The 6,270-nt window shown below is 40.6% G+C and overlaps 2 protein-coding genes across 2 annotated transcripts in view; one reads left to right on the top strand and one right to left on the bottom strand.

The window, feature by feature from the left end:
* polr2k (RNA polymerase II, I and III subunit K) overlaps nucleotides 1-3,648 on the bottom strand; it is a 14,566-nt gene extending 10,918 nt beyond the window's left edge. Inside the window, exon 1 of the mRNA XM_043688488.1 lies at nucleotides 3,560-3,648. The gene's annotated coding sequence lies outside the window, so the exon portion shown is untranslated. The remainder of the gene's footprint in view (nucleotides 1-3,559) is intronic.
* A 116-nt stretch (nucleotides 3,649-3,764) lies between these two features.
* Nucleotides 3,765-6,270, top strand: part of fbxo43 (F-box protein 43) — a 41,442-nt gene continuing 38,936 nt past the window's right edge. The window contains exon 1 of the mRNA XM_043688487.1: nucleotides 3,765-3,893. The gene's annotated coding sequence lies outside the window, so the exon portion shown is untranslated. The remainder of the gene's footprint in view (nucleotides 3,894-6,270) is intronic.

The following is a 6,270-nucleotide window of genomic DNA, read 5'->3' as shown; positions in this document are numbered from 1 at the left end:
GTCTGACCTTTCACCCTCACCTTGACCTCTTTCCACCTATCACATTTCCGACGCCCCTCCCCCAAGTCCTTCCTCCCTACCTTTTATCTTAGCCTGCTGGACAAACTTTCCCCATTCCTGAAGAAGGGCTTATGCCCGAAACGTCGATTCTCCTGTTCCCTGGATGCTGCCTGACCTGCTGCGCTTTTCCAGCAACACATTTCCAGCTCTGATCTCCAGCATCTGCAGACCTCACTTTCTCCTCAAAGACTTTCTCAGAATAAGCAAGTCAGTTATCTGGAAGGTGCAGGTCTCAGTGGGGTACAAATACAGAAATCATTACAAGTTCAGCTACAGATTACAGGTCACAAATAAAGCAAATTAAGCACCAGGCTTTACTTCTAGAGGGATAGAAGTTGAAAAGCAGGGATGTTATGCAAAATCTGAATTGAAACATAGTCATAGCATTGTGTGCAGTCTGGTCACCATATCATAAATAGGAATTGGATAGAGCGCAAAAAAAGAGTATATATAACAAGAAAGGATTAAGAGACTGGATTTCTCTCCTTCGAAAAAAATGCTTATGATGGCCAATGTAAACATTTAAAATTATTACTTTTTCTTAAAATAGAGTGGACATTTCCTTTTGTCGAGAGAATACTCATTTATATAAGATAATTACCATGAAATCCAACAGAAATTTCAGAAAGGTGGCGAGAATGCAGAAATTCCTACCACAGGGTGTGACTAAAGCAAATAGTACAGATATAATTAAGGGAAAGCCAGGCAAGATAGGAGGGAGAAACAGACTTAGCGTTAAACTTGTATAAGAAAAGTTCAATTTCAGTTGGACCACTGCAACAACTTCTGGACTTCAGAATCTACCTGAAGAATTGGAGACGAGTGCAGAAACATTTCATGACAATGGTTCAGGAATTAGGAACATCTGTACAGAGATATACTGCAGGACATGGGACTATGTAACTTGGAGAGGAGATTTGACAGAGGTATTCAAAATCATGAGATGTTTGGAAAGAGATGAGAAGTTACTGGTCCCCTAGTGTAAGGATTGAGAAAGAGAAGACACAATTTTAAAATAACTGTCAAAATATACAATAGCACCCTGAGGAAAAACATTTCCACATCATAATTAGTTAGGGTTTAAAAATATGGTGGAGACAGGCTCAATTGAGACATTCAAAATGGAATTAGACTTATTTGAAAAGGAAAATAATAGACAGTTACAGGGAAAAGGCTGAGGAAAGGTAGCATAAGGTGAATTGCTCATTTGGAGAGCCACTGTGCATAAAATGAGCTGAATGGCCTCCATCTGCACAGTGACAGATTAAGACAAGGCAAAAGTGAACCATAAACCAAAGCAAATATGTCAAAACAGGGTATGTCTGTGCCATATGCAAACAAGTTCCTTCAACAGTACATTCCAAACCTGCAATTTCTTCCCACATTTGACAACAGCAGATGTACAGGAATACCAGCAAATTCAAACTCCCACTCCCAAGACCCAAGCATGATTCTTAATGAAGACTTTGCAACTGTGCTCATTAAAGAGGCTGACAATGTAGTCATGTGAAAGAAATATTACATAGGATAAACATACATATATGTACACTAATTTAGCAAAAAGTAGTATCAAGAGGTTTATCTTGGAAGTGGATAAATTGCCAGGGCCTGTCCAGGACGGAATACATTATACTTTAACAGAAACTAAGCAAGGAAAGTGAAGCTGTGTCATTTTCCAATCTTCTGGTCACAGGTTTCAGCCAGTCAAATCATTGTTTAAAATTAGAGGAAGAATATTACAAGTTCTTTACAGGTCAAAAAAAAAGTCTATCCAATGAAAAACAAATTACGAAAAAAAAATTCAGACAGTATAAAGCATTTCGAAGGATGCAAATTAAGCAATAGTCAGCATGGATTGAAAGGTAGGTCATGTGAGAATGTGGAGAAAGTGAGGTCTGCAGACGCTGGAGATCAAAGTACCTCTGGGACACCCGGACCAACCAACCCAACCACCCTGTAGCTCAACATTTCAACCTCCCTGCCCCCACCCCAGTCTGATCTATCACCCTCACCTTGACCTCATCAGGAATGAGCAGAGAGTGTTCAGCAGGAGAAGATAAAAGGTAGGGAGGAGGGACTTGGAGGAGGGGCGTTGGAAATGTGAGTCTGCTTCAGAATGTGTTCCTGAAGAAGGGCATGTGCCCGAAACGTCGAATCTTCTGTTCCCTAGATACTGCCTGACCTGCTGTGCTGTTCCAGCAATAAAGTTTCAACTCAAATGTGAGAATGTGTAAATGTGAGAATGTGTTGTTTTACAAAGTAACACAAGGACAGTCAATGAAGACAACTCATATGGAGCACAATTAAGCTTACAGAGGATACAAAAATTAGTCATAGTTCCTAGTGAGGAAGGAATCTGTATGAGAACAATCAATGCAGTTGTTAGCCAAATAAGGCACAGAAGTACACAAAAACCTGTTAGGACATATTAATGTAGAGGAAGAGGAATGTTGGATACAAATCCACAGATCCTTGAAGGTAACAGTGATAGTTAAGGTGATCAGGGAAATGTACAAGATATAGTCTACACACAACTAATAAAATTAAGAGTAGGGAGATAATGAGAGAACTAAACAGAACACTAGTTAGATACAAACTGATTACAGTTCTGGGCATCATTTTGCAAGAAAATCATATAAGATACTCAGACAGGACCTTTCAAAACCATGACCACTTCCATCTAGAAGGACAAGGTTAGCAGATACATGGGAACACTACCACCTGCAAGTTTCTCTCCATCCCAGTCACCATCCTGACTTGGAAGTATATTGCCATGTTTTCATTGTCAGAGTCAAAGTCCTTGAAGTGCCTCCCGAATGGCATTGTCAGTGTTACCTACAATAAGTGGACTGCATGTTCAAGACGACAGCTCGCCATGACCTTCTCAATGGCAACTAGGGATGGGTAATAAATGCTGGCCCAGCCAGCGACGCCCATGTACCACGAGTAAATTAAAACAAAGGACAGCGCAGATTGACAAGTGTTAACAATCATACTGAATTCAAAACATGAACGAATAGTGAATAGCATTCTATTCCACTCTCGATTCTACCGCTCCACTCCCCAAATCTTGTACAGTATAGGCAGAAGAGAGATTTAAATGGGTAGTTAAAGAAGTGGTGTAAGCATGAGAAAGTGTGATTTTTTTTAACAAGCGATACATCCAGCTCATTTTCAACTAGACATGACGGGCTGAATGGCACCTAGCAGTGGCTCTGCTGTAGTTCCCTAGAACCAGTAGCCAAACAATACGATATAACTCAAAACAGAAGCCACAATTACCCTTTCATCGATATGGCCCGTATGGTTTCCAACAACTCGCATTTCACACTAAGCCAGAGGCCCTTACTGTTACCAAGAACCTGTCCCCCTATCCCTCTCTCCTCCCCTAAGGATTTTTTTTTAACAATATGAGGCTAAATGATTCGATATTATTTAGGGGATCGATCTGTTTCTCTTCCTTCATTCCCGCCCTTCTACCCACCCTAACTATACCTACCATCTCCGGCTGAACCGTATTGAAAAAGGAACCTTCGCAGCAAAAAATTTTCAGGCCGCTTGCCCAACTACTTCCGGTTGCCGTGAACAGTAATACGGCCGCTGATTGGCCACCCGGAGTAACCAATCAGAGTTTTGGATACGAAATTCGAACAGCGGAGCGGATTGTCAGCGGCGGCACTGGATTATGAGGAAGGTTGGGGGGTGGGGATGTGACCGGTGAGAGAAGAAACTTCGGGAAAGTAGGTTGTCTGACACGGCAATGTAGGTGCCGTTTAACTGGAAGGCCCTTTCTCGGTTCTTGGTGGATTGAAAGTTTCTCCTGTAGCAGTTGTGTAAGTACGAGGTTGTGTTTAAATAGAGAGTCGTCCGTCTCCACCAGTCCAGCCCCCAGTATCTGTTCTATTGGACTCCATACTGGGCCTCGCGGCGTTTCCACAAACTCGAAAGAACTTTGAGTCCGTCTTCGCTTCAGCAAGGTGTACGTTTGCGTGCTCGAAGGAATTCTTTCCTGCAACTCTTAGGGTTTGGGGGTAGCGGGCTGAGGACGGTCGTATATGTGAGGGAGAGTGGGGATCCACATGTGAGAGCAGGTGATGAAGGAGAGGAGGGCCAGATGGAGCTTTGTCAGGGGAGCGGGAGGAGGGGATGGAGCTTTGTGTGGGGAGAGGAGGAGGAGGAGGAGGAGATGATGCTTGAAACCACGGGTTTGCACCAAAACTAGTAAACATCCTGTAACGAGAGACTCTACATTGTACGTGATGCAAGCAAACATTTGTGGGTTTTGGGGCACGTTCACATGGGAATATTCAATTTGACCTGACCAAATTTAGGAAGAACTACATCCACATTCAGACTCTAGCATCATAATTACTATTAATCATTTTGTCAAATGCTGAATTATGGCTGTGTGAATTGTTGTTTTGGTACAGATGATGCGAATTACAAAGAGCAGCGTTGGTAATAGCTTAGGATAAATATTTACAGTAATATATTTTAATTGAATAACAAAATACTTAAAGGATTCAGACCGATTGTCTCTTTCCCAAACCCCTCTAAACATCAACATTTTAATCCCATTGTACGTTGCTTGACTTCATTTCAACATGTTCCAATGAAGCATTTGTTTGTAATCATATTTTCTTATTTGAATAATTCTGATCATAGTTTCAAACCTTTGCATTTGGATCTCAAAAGTAAATTTCCTTTTGACTGTCATTGATGTATGCTGATATGAAGTTGGATGCTTGAAGGAATCTTTTGCACAGGTCCATTATAATGATCTCTGACTTTAAGTTTTATATATGTCTTTTTCCAGAAAAAAGATCAGTATACTTATGTATCCATAAACAGCAATTTTGATTCAACGAAATTTCACTAGATACCAAAGAGATCTGCAGTTCAAAATGTTGGATTATATGTTTCACTGGTAGTCTGTATGATCTTGGCTAGTTCACTATTGTACATGTGTTTTGGCAAGTGAGTGAAAGTGAAATATTTGTAGGGGTGTCAGTGCTTATAAACTATATCCCAGCAAGCCTCTACCAAGTTTAGAAAAGGAGAATGCTGAAACCTTGTAGGTACCAGCTAGAAACTTTAATTGTGTGTACAGTTATATGTAAGGAAAAGTTGAGGAGTTAGCATTTTTTGTTCAAACTACTGAACCCTATTAAAAGAATATTTTATTTTGTCTATATATTCATTTTGACTTGAGCACCTTAAAGCATGATTTTACTGCCTGCTAAATTGAACCTTTTTTGTAGAGTATTCCAAAGCAGCTCCATTGGAGGCCTCAAAGATGTATGTCTAAACCAGCTATAGGCTTGATGCAAAGATGCTCTACTGGGATATAATGGTGTAGTTTGAGGGGAATGCAAACTAAGGAATGTGTTCCTGGAGTTAAGTGCAGATTTGCAGTATCTTTTTTATTTTCTGCAGCTTTATTACAAGGCAGTTATCAAAGACGTTTCCCTGGGATATGTGAGCATTTTTCACACTTGTTTGAGCAGTTTATTTTCAAGAGGGACATTTACAAAATTCCAGTGGTGAAAGTTACTGCATGTTAAAATCAGAAAATACCTTGAAAAAACATTTTTAATCTTAGAGGTTTTCAATATTCATAAGTATTTACATGGAAATCTACTGATTCACTAATTGTATGTTGGTAATTCATTTTTTAAACTAAATATAATGGGATATTGCGATTCAAGCACGTTTTTCGTACCAAAATACCAGAATTGGAGGATAGCTATGAATATTTTCTCCAAATGAAAATAGATATAACTGCAGATGTTGGCAATCAGAAACAAAACCACAAATCGCTGGAAAAGCACAGCAGGTCTGGTAGCATCTGTGCAGAGAAATCAAATATTAACAATTTGAACAAAGGAATTGAATGCAATATCTCTGAATTTCAAAGCTTGTGAGAAGATTTGTAGCTCGGGTGCTCGTTGCTGTGGTTCTGTTCGCCGAGCTGGAAGTTTTTGTTGCAAATGTTTCGTCCCCTGTCTAGGTGACATCCTCAGTGCTTGGGAGCCTCCTGTGAAGCGCTTCTGTGGTGTTTCCTCCGGCATTTATAGTGGCCTGTCCCTGCCGCTTCCGGTTGTCAGTTTCAGCTGTCCGCTGTAGTGGCCGGTATATCCTAGTAGCCACACACGCAGACGACAAACAACATGAATTTGACTGGGACAACACTACCATTACAGGGCAAGC

The sequence above is a fragment of the Chiloscyllium plagiosum genome, chromosome 4 (genome assembly GCF_004010195.1).
Source record: "Chiloscyllium plagiosum isolate BGI_BamShark_2017 chromosome 4, ASM401019v2, whole genome shotgun sequence".
Lineage (NCBI taxonomy): Eukaryota > Metazoa > Chordata > Chondrichthyes > Orectolobiformes > Hemiscylliidae > Chiloscyllium > Chiloscyllium plagiosum.
Note: the sequence above shows the minus strand (reverse complement) of the source record. Positions and strands in the feature narration are given on the sequence as shown.